General features: G+C 29.4%; 1 pseudogene; it reads left to right on the top strand.

Annotated features, from left to right (window-relative positions):
- Positions 1-4,537: 4,537 nt before the first annotated feature.
- LOC120197584 lies at positions 4,538-6,059 on the top strand (annotated as a pseudogene).
- Positions 6,060-11,329: the final 5,270 nt, after the last annotated feature.

Below are 11,329 nucleotides of genomic sequence, written 5' to 3'. Positions count from 1 at the left end.
ATGGCGACAGGTGGGTGACCGTTCGGAGATGACGATGGTGGCCGAAGATGGCTGACGACGGTTGGTAATGGGGATTTAAATGAGAGATTTTAGTTTTTTAGGATTTTTTATATATTCAGTAGAAATTGGGTTTTTTTTATAAATAAAATATTTTTCTTTTTTAATTAAAAATAATATTTTTATTATTAAAAAAATAAACTATAGTCGCCTAAAAATATAACCGAGAAAACATTAAGCTCCTATTTTTAACAAAAAATTATTTATGCACTAAAACGTTTTTCAATATATAGTTTGAACACTTATTTTTATATTAATCTTTCATATTATTTTAAAATCTCAATTATTTTGGTTTATTTTCAATTAATGATAAGTCGGGAGCTCGGCAAGAATATCATTCTTCTAAAAAATTAAATATTTATATAATATATAGTTTTTATAATTACTTTCGATAATATATTTTATCCTCGTAAAATTTTATAAAATTTTATAAGTTCAACCTAACATAAAATCATATGTATGTCAATGCTTTCAACTTCTATTAGAGATTATAATTATAAGGTGATATATGTTTATAATTTTTTTAATCATTTACAACACACACCTTGCATACACAACTATTCGAACTAAGAAAAAACAATACCTTTTTGATCACTAATATTACTCTATAAGTTCAAATTAAATGAAACTTAAGGATCCAAACCTTGACTTTCATAATACTGGACCCAAAGAAAAAGGATTTTCAATTTTTATTCAAACACAACATTTCAAAATTTGATAAGCATGCTAATATTAGTAGGACTGTAAACGAACCGAACACACATGAACGAAGTATGTTCATGTTCGTTCATTTAATAAATAAACGAACACAAACATAAACGAACAAATTTTTTTTGTTCATGTTCGTTCATTTAAATAATAAACGAACATAAACGAACACGAACGAATGAACATAAACGAACACAATAAACGAACAACACAAACACAAAAAAAACTTATTCGAACACAACAAACGAATGTAAAAAAAGTAAACAATAAGAATAACAACTTAAAATTCATTAATATAACCTGCAACTTTAGAGTTAATTTGTTCGAATACGACAAAAACATACATAAATTATAAATAAGCTATATGATATAATAATTCTTAAAAGTTAATTTGTTCAACAAAAAAATCCTCTTGAAATCCAAACAACTTCAATAATCTTCGTAACATATTCAACTTGCCCTTTGTTCGAACATAAATGAACGTACATAAATGAACATAAATGAACGAACATAATGAACAAATGAACGAACATAAATGAACATATATCGAACGTTCACGAACGTAAATGAAAGAACTTGAACATAATGAACGAACATAAATGAAAATAAACGAACATAAATGAACATATAATCGAACGTTCACGAACGTAAATGAAAGAACTAGCCCTTTATTCATATCGTTCATTTAATTAAACGAACGCAAAATCTGTTCATATTCGTTCATTTAAATAAACGAACTTCCGCCGCACGGTTCATGAATGGTTCCCTATTTTCTATATTAATTAATATTACGGTTCAATCAATTGAATCGAGAATTACAAATTAAATCAATTAGATCTCTATTCTGGTTTTTATAATGTTGATATATACCATTTTTAAAAGAAAAGAAATAAAAAAAATTAATAGTTCCATTGAAATGAATTTTCCATTTCTCTTTTGTAAAAATTCATACAAAAAGAATCTTGACGTTATTTCTGTTTTTCACCCAAGCCAGTTTAATTTTTTTATTATAAATTGTAATCAATTCCAGTCCTGTATTGTTTTTTTTAAATTTTTTGATTTCAGTCAAAATTTGTTTAATTTTATTGTTGATTATTGATTTAATAGTCATTAGAAATAAAAAAATATTTTTTTGGTTAAAAAATATTTTATTGTTCAATTAATGCTATTTTTTTAGTTTTAAAGATTAAGGGCCAAAATGAGAAGAATTATAAATACGAGCGATTATAGAAGTTATTTAACCTTTTTCATTTTCATAGTTGGGCAATTTGTGGCACAGACACAGCCAGCCAGCCAGCCAGTAGCGTGGGTGCCTGATTTTCAAACACAATATTCACCTAACACGTGACCAAGGTGTACATCTACTGTCTACCATTAACATTCATTGCAGACATGCACAAGTCAATGTTAAGGGCTAGAAGAAATTAATCATTAACTTTGGGGGGCTACAATAGAATTTTGCCTTTCTTCTATATCATAATTTCAAGACATTTACATTGATCATATAGAAATTAAACCATTTCGAGCATAAAGCCCGCATTCGCCCACGTATACAAGTTACTGAGGTTTTGCAATCTTCTTGCTTATGGGTCTAATTGATTGCACAAAGCATGGATGGTCCATAAACATGGCGGTAGACTATTTGACAAATATAAATGTCCTAATTGCTTCTACGATGATTCATAAATATTTTATTACAAGGTGGTATTCTATTATTATTAAAAAATTATCACGTTCATAGATTTTTATTTTAACGACATATAATAAAAACGAAATCATAAAATAAATAAATGACTAAATACATAATTTAACCAAATTTTTATACTTGGACTCGTGGTACATAGAGTGTAGGCAGCACTTTGTTCCTCCCAAAATTTTTAGCATAATAGTATTTTAAGTCCTTCCTTATAAGTTTAAACTTAAATAATAATAGACTTTTACTCCTCCTATAAGTTTTACGAATTAAATACATAATAAATCCTTATAATTTTAAATTTAGATAAATTACCCTTCTTAATATTTAATCTTAACTCAGTTCTATGACGTTATGAATCTTCATATTCTATTCATCATCGAAGAGTTACAAAATAATATGTTATAACTTTTAAAAGAGTCACCAATCTTTAGAGTAAATTGTTAAGAACTCTTAGCACCTCAACTCTCTTTTAGTGGTAAAATTCTCCCTCCTTTTTATGTAGGAATGGTTAAAAAAAAGAAATGAATTTTATTTTTATAAATATATGATTCATGTATGGTTTATTGAACTACACACTATCCATACATCAAATCTTAATCATTAATATTTTAAATCATTTTGTGAAACATTAATTTTGGATTCTTTATGTGAAAGCAATCATACATTTTTAACATAATTAAGTAATCAATATTGACTCATAATAAATAAACATTTAAAATTTGAAAACCCTAAGAATATTAAAATAGGCTAAGCATGTAAAGTGAAGAATTTGCCCTTTGTCATGGTTTAATGGATAAGAAAACTATTGGCCAAACGAAAATAAAATGGTTAAGAAAACTTCATTTATCTATTTTGTTTTTGTTCTTTGGCATATGGCTTCAACAAGAAGCTGTACTTTAGAAAAACGGAAATATTTATTAAAAAATATTATTAAATGACTCTTAATTTGATAATGGTAAGGGTTGACCGCTTTTTTTTCTTTAAGGTTTAAAGTGGTCTTTTTTTCTTCATTAGCCGCATATTGATTTGAATGATATTTGTCGATCGGCAGTATCATTTATTATTTATATAGTATATATTTTTAAGTTCTTACTAATTTTATTTTCGTGACACGTTTTTTTTTTTTACTTTTATCACACATTTTAGTTATTGGGTTGTTTTCTTTTCATTTAATTTTTTAGTACGAAATTTAAAATCGTTTCAATTATTTAAGATAACATATTTATTATCATATTGATGTTTTCTACTTTGAATCCTCTGATTGAATTTGTATACGTGTTTGCATTTGTAGATAATTTTCTCACGATGCTCGATCCTGATTTACGGTTGTCAGTGATCTTTTAGTAGTTTAATCATATGTTGTGGTTTGTTTACCGGTGCAATAAGATTTATTGTATATGTATTTTTAATAAAATAACGACTTTATTTAGATTAAAATATTATTGATTTATTAATTTAGACGAATATTAGAAAATCTCATAATAATTATATCAACCTTAATTTACTTGATTTACATTTGAACTCGATGTTATTTGAAAATATAGATATTTTCTAAGTAATTTTGAAGATGATACAAAAAAAAAATGGAACTCTCTAGCTTCATGACCATGGAAGCCGATCAGTATTAAATATTAATTTATGTTTAATTAATTATTAAGATGAAAAAGAAAAAGAAAAAACCACATGATTCTAGTGTGAGCTTGCTCCATTTCCAACATGAAAGAGCTACTTCTTCCTTTTGTCTCCATGCTTTTTTTTTTCATCATTTTCAAAGATGTGAAAACGATAGTTGAAAGAAGATTAAAAAAACATTACAAAATCCAGTCTTTTTAGAGCTTCAAAATAGAAGAAAGAAAAAAAACACCTAGAGGCAAAGCCTGGAAAGTCTACATTTTTACAACGTCCAAAAGACAAAATCACAACTCTCCCTGTTCATGATCTCTATCCCCATGCTATATGAAAGATTACAATTAACTGTAAGTTGTTAAAGAAATTTTTGAAAAGAAGAAGAAGCAAGGTATGAAGAGAAGAAGCTTTGCTGCTGCATCTGCTTCTTTCCCTTGCTTGTGTTAATGAAACCATCGTGTTTTTGCAATACAAGGCCCTGTTTCATCACCCATTTCCAGTCCAATCTCTGTTTCAATGGCTGCCTTCTCTCCAGGTACTTCTCATTTTCACTTCCTTTTGTTTCCACTTTCCATTGTGTTTACTAGTGATGACTGATGAAGACGTGACCTGTTATATGTTAACAAAAACCGCAGGGATTCAAATTGGAAGGGAGGAGCACAGAAGATGGATCCGCCCAAGAAAATGTTAATAGCTCTGGTTATTGCTTGTTCTTCATTGTTTGCAATTATCTCTTCCTTGTTTTGTTTATGGATTTATTACTGGAAAGCTTCAAGCAAATCCTCTAAAAAATGGTGCCAACAGCACAGGTAAATCTTCTTTTGAGCCAAAACCCTCTCATGTTTTGCTTCTTAGTGCTGGAAATTTTGAGAGTTCCTTTTCTTTTGTTGTTGAAGATGGTGAAAAGGGAATGGTTTGGCACCATTTCTGGGTAAATTCAAGTCCATGAGGACAGTTTCCAAACAGGGTTGTGCTTCGTTTATGGATTACAAGATGCTGAAAATGCTACGAATAAGTTCCATCCAGGTAATGTTCGGTGAAGGTGGATTTGGATGTGTTTACAAGGCTCAATTCAACGACGGTTCTTTAGCTGCTGTTAAGAAATTGGACTGCACAAGCCAAGATGCAGAGAAAGAATATGCGGTATCATTTCAGCAACAACACTTTCTCTTCATGTTTTTTTTTTGGCAGATTTCATCTGTGTTTTATGTTGAGTTCTTGCTTTGAAATTTGCAGAATGAGGTGGGATTTCTGTGTAGATTTAAGCATCCGAATATCATTTCACTGTTGGGTTTCAGCAGTGACAATGACACAAGGTTCATTGTTATGAGTTGATGCAAAATGGTTCTTTGGAAACTCAGCTACATGGTAAAACCTTTGAGAAATGAATGATGAATTCTCTGGTTAATGTATTGGTTTTTGTTTCTGAGACGTTCTTCATTGTACTCGTAGGACGTCTCACGGTTCGTCATTAACTTGGCATCGACGGATGGGGATCGCCTTGGATACGGCACGGTACCGTTTCATATGACTTTGCTTATGGCTCTTATGATTCTTAGTCGGTGAATGTTATTGAAATGAATCCTAACCGTTGACCAGAGGATTAGAATATCTACATGAGCATTGCAATCCACCAGTCATCCATAGAGATCTAAAATCATCTAATATACTTTTGGATTTGGACTTCAATGCAAAGGTATTTATAAGTAATGTAAATGATTATACCACCTTCCATGGAATCCATTGAAGCCTCATTTTCTGGATACAGCTTTCAGATTTTGGTCTTGCAGTGACTGATGATGCAGCTCAAGACAAGAACAATTTGAAGCTTCGGGTACTTTAGGTTATGTAGCTCCGGAATACCTTTTAGACGGTATGTACGAACAATTTCGATTGTTTTTTTTTCGTTCGTGTTCTTGTTATTCGACACTTTCTCTTCCATATAGGAAGTAATAAAAAGTTTGTTTAGATCCTCGAGGCTTCAATAATTGTTTACATGTTGCTCTTCCTGCACATGTGCTGCACATCCCCGAGGCATCTTACACTGATTAGGCTGTTTTCCCCAAAGTTGGCTTCACATGAGTGTAAACATGTTTATTTTGTCATACTATGGGATAAGATGAGGTCTGAAGTAGGAATCCGTGCGATTTCTGCGGTTTTCGGGAAACCGGGGTCTCGGAATGGCATATCGGAAAAACTGATGGGAAGGCTAAAACTATTGTTATGGTGTTGTGCTGCTGGAACTTTCTATGGGAAGAAACCTGTGGAAAAACTAGCACCGTCTCAGTGCCGATCGATCGTTACATGGTAGGCCTTGATCGATCTAATGCTAGTTCGAGCGAAAAAGGAAAGAATGTTGGAAAATCTGATGCCATTGGTGTTTATGAATGCAGGCCATGCCTCAGCTTACCGACCGATCTAAACTCCCGAACATCGTTGATCCGGTGATACGAGATACCTGGATCTGAAGCACTTATATCAGGTTGGTAACATTTTTGTGACTTGTACTGACATTGCTTACTTGTTAGCAACTGATTTAGCAAAGTGGGATTGCAATATGCAGTGCTGCTGTAGCAGTGCTATGTGTGCAACCGGAACCGAGCTATCGTCCGTTGATAACCGATGTTCTGCACTCACTCGTCCCTCTTGTTCCGATGGAGCTGGGAGGGACCCTAAGAGTTACACAACCTGCAGCCCCTTGACCGTACAAACCGACCGGCTTGACCGAAAACAACGCTGGCCACATTTGCTATGTTGCAAATTGCCTAACTATATTTATAGATTTGGTAATAGTTCATAGGTTCAGGGGAAAGGAGAGTAGAAGATTTTCTGATTGTTCACATCTTTTGTAAATTGCCGTATTTCTTGATTTGCTCATACAACGATACATTGGACAAAATTTTGGACTTTTGGATTTTAGGACAGTCGTAAGATCTTATGTTAAGGGTATAAATTAAAAAATTTATACTAAAAATTTAAAAGAGAGAAACCACAAAGTTTAAATAATATCTAAATTAGATGGAGACACCATGATGATTTGTTCAAATCATCAACTTCCTCCTTTATTGTTAGTCACATGAACTTCATGACACAGAAACTTATTAATGCTACTAATGTTTCAATAAAAACATATGAACGTAAAATATGATATATTTTTTTAATATTTTAGAGGTATTATAAGGATAGTATTTATTTGAACTTTTTCTAAATTATTATTATTATACGTATATTTTATAGATATAACTGTTCAAACTCATAACCTTGAAAGAGAATAACATTCGTTTTAACTACTGAAGCCACGTTATAGGTTTAGACGAATTATATAGGGTGCATTTAGGCTCTCACAATGTTATTAGATTCGAGTGTAATTGAATTTAATTACCAATTGTTAATATGTACGCCTCTTCTCCTCATTAAATATATATATATATATATATATTAGTTTTATTTTTAATTATAGTATATAATATAATTATTTACTTTTCCTTACTACATCAACTTAAATTATTATATGTATGAGTTTTTATATTATATATTATATTATATTATATATATTATATTCTATTATATTATATTATATTATATTATATTATATTATATTATATTATATTATATTAATTATATTATATTATATTATATTATATTATATATATTAACATAGAAAATGGTAAAACTCTAGCCGCTTTCTTTCTCCTCTTCATTCTTTTCTTTTCTTTTATAATTTGTGTCAATTTTATTTATCAATCTAATTTTTTTCTTCTTTAATTTTGTTTAACCGGAGGCAGAACTGATTTGGATGTGGTTGCCGCCTGTCGATTATCTTTTTCTTTGTTTTAATTTTGTTATAAGAATAATTATGTCTTTGTAACATGTTCTCGACCTTTATGTCACATTATCTGTCTTTGTGGCTTGTTTTTCTATGCCTTTTGGTAACTTACGATTTTTTGTCGTTATTTCGTTTATCTTTTTCTTAGTGTTGGATTTGACATCGCCATGACTGATCAATATGCTTATTTGTTCTCATAATGATCTTCCCTGCTTTGGACCATCAGATTGATTTGGATATATGTTTTGTGTTCGTGGAAAGTTTTTTCACGTCGCTTGACTCTGATTTACGATTTGTCTGTGGTCTTCAATAGCTTCATCCCTTTTTTGGTTTATTTCCCAATGCAGTCAGATTTGTTTGAGATTTTTGGTTAGGTTTTTAACCTTTCCTTATTTAGTTCTTGTGTGATCTAGGTTACTAGTTTTGCATCAATGGTTATAGAAAATATCTTAATTATAATTTTGTTTACGCTTACATTATAATTGTAAATATTCATTGTAATTATGAATATTTTCTATTTTTCAATAAAACTAGCGTCTTTCTATAGAAAAATAACTTATTTTTGATCTAGTAATTTTTATTTAAATGTTTACAAAATGGTTTTAGAGTTTAAAGGTACATTTTACCCTAATTAATATTATTTAAAATTTAAATTATGCAATTATAAGTTGTATAATTAAAATCTAGGGTGAGCGTTCAATCGAATCGATCAAAAAATTTTGAATTATTCAAGTTGACAAGTTCTATTTTACAACTTAGAGTTGACTTGAAATATTTTTCGAGTCGATCGAGTCGACTTTTTGAGTTTCTAGTTAAATTTAATTGTAAATATTTTAATATATAATTATTTGATTCCAATTTAAATGATTTTTTAAATCATATACATACAAATAGTTCTTCATATTTATTTCATATGTGATATACATATTATACAAAGTACGAGGACTTGACTCAAGCATGAAAATCAATCCACTAATTACTAAAAAATTTGAGTTATCCGAGTTTTATCTTACAACTCGATTTTAACTTGAAATTTTTTCAAATAGAGTCAAGTTTATGAAACTGTAACTCGAAGTCAATTCGAGTCGAGTTTTTTTGGAGAAGAATCAAATAAAATAAATATTTTTCGAATCGAGTCAAATTTTGCTCACCTCTAATTAATCTTTAAACCTATGAATATCTCTAGTTTCTCTCATTTTGGTGTGCTATTTATACTTTTCATCCTTGTTGATTGACGATGACACCATTCTTGATGTTGGTTGTCGATCGTCGACAATTTTGTATCACATCTTTATTTTTCTCTTGTTTTTAATTTTCAATGTGTCTACATTTATGACACATTTTCATCTGCGTTTATGACACACTTTTCTTTATTTTTTGACACGCTTTCGGTTGTTTGGTCGTCGTTATTTTTTATTTATCTCTTTTAAGTGTTGATTAGACATCACCACAACATATCAAGATGACACTGATATGTTATATGTGATATTCCTTACTTTGGACCTCAGATTGCTTGGATACTTGATTTGTGTCTGTGGATAGTTTCACGCCGCTCGAGATTATCGATACAATCATATCTGTTTGTATCTATCTTCGAGTTTTGGTTAGGTTTTTTTTAATATTTCCTTGTAAGGTCCTTATATGATCTTAAGTTGCTAATTTTGTGTTAATGATTTTAGGAAAATTTCCTAATTATATGCTTAATTTAAGATTATGATTGTAAATCTTTATTGTAATTTAGGATATTTCTTTTTCTAATAAAATTAGTGACTTCTATCAAATATAGAAAATTGCGAATTCAGGATATTTGAGTTGAATTGGATTAAGTTTTAAAGGTATTTTCGGCTCAATATGTATTTGGATTTTGAGATAATTAGAGATATTATAATAATACACCTTTTTATATTATTTTTTATATAAATCTTTATTTTATCTAATAAAAATAAATATATATAAGTCAAATCAGATCTAGTAAGATGCAATTTCTGATAAAAAAATTAGATCGAGTTTCAAATAAGATAAAACCCTCTTAAATTCATATCAGATAAAATACAATCGGAAGGATTTAATTTTTGAGTTGAGTGTAGATGAGACAAAAATAAAACTCAACCCAATTCATGACCATCCTAATTATTTTAGGCAAAATTCTAAATATGGACGTCAATTGGACTTCTTAAAGATCCACTTGAGGTGACTAGGCTAAGCCCTAATGCTCAAGTATATAGTTTCAGAATAAATTCATATTTATACTAAATTGTTCTTTTCTCGGAAACGTTGACCCAACTCCTTACGTGATGGAATCAAACGTAGTGTTGGTGCTGATCCAACTCCTTATGTGGAATCGAAACGTATTGAACAAGTTCTTCTCATTATGAACTTCTTCATTGGAAATGTTGATCCACCTCCTTTTGTGATGGAATCAAGTGAATGTTAATGATGATCCAACTCCTTATGTGAATCGAGCTAAGGTGAAAAGTTCTTCTCATTATGTACTTCTTCATTGCAAATGTTGATCCACTTCTTCTTTGATAAAATAGAGTGAAAGCATATGTTTTTTATGTTATAACCTAAAGGCTTAAAGTACAAGTAGTACTTAAATTATCATTTTTCTACTTTAGGTATCTATATTATTTTATTTGGTCAAACTAGGTATTTAAATTTTTATATTAAGTATTTTAAGTTTTAATATTTTTTCAGTTAGAGAATTATTTTTCGATCAATAAGATGTTGACACGTCACAATTAAATACTTATTTGTATAAAAAATATTTTAGGTACTTAAAGCAAAAAAGGTATAATTTAGAGATTTTTTTGACAAAAAAATAGTTGAGGTACTTAAAGGGTTACATACAACATTTAAGGAGTTATTTTGACAAAAAAATAATTTAGGCACTTAATAATTTAATAATTTTTTAGTTTAAGCCTAACAAAAATATGGAAATTATATTATGTTATTTTATTCTTTAAATGTTGTTAGTAAACGTATGAATAGGAACAGATGATTTTTATTAGTTAATTATATACAAATTATTAAATTATCGATTTTCAGATAAGATATTTAACATGAAAATTTAATAACGCAATCCAATTGGATCAACTTCTTAGTTTTCTTAAAGCATGACGAATTTAAACAAATTAAAATAGAGAGACTAACTTCTGAGTATTGGTAACGCATAGGGACAAAGTCCATAATAAGACCATTTTTTGGGGGTTAACTACATGATTGATCACTTATGTTTGTGTTTTCTCCACTTTTTCCCACTGATTTCAAAAAACATAATATATGATTTCGTTTTTATTTAATTAAGATATACCAGTTTCGTTTTTATTTAATTAAGATATAATTACTTTCGTTTTTAATTAATATGAAGTGATCACCTAGGGTTTTACTTCGTAACTAGGTCATGTGGTATTTAA

The sequence above is a fragment of the Hibiscus syriacus genome, unplaced genomic scaffold, assembly GCF_006381635.1.
Source record: "Hibiscus syriacus cultivar Baekdansim isolate YM2019G1 unplaced genomic scaffold, ASM638163v2 tig00117048_pilon, whole genome shotgun sequence".
Lineage (NCBI taxonomy): Eukaryota > Viridiplantae > Streptophyta > Magnoliopsida > Malvales > Malvaceae > Hibiscus > Hibiscus syriacus.
Note: the sequence above shows the minus strand (reverse complement) of the source record. Positions and strands in the feature narration are given on the sequence as shown.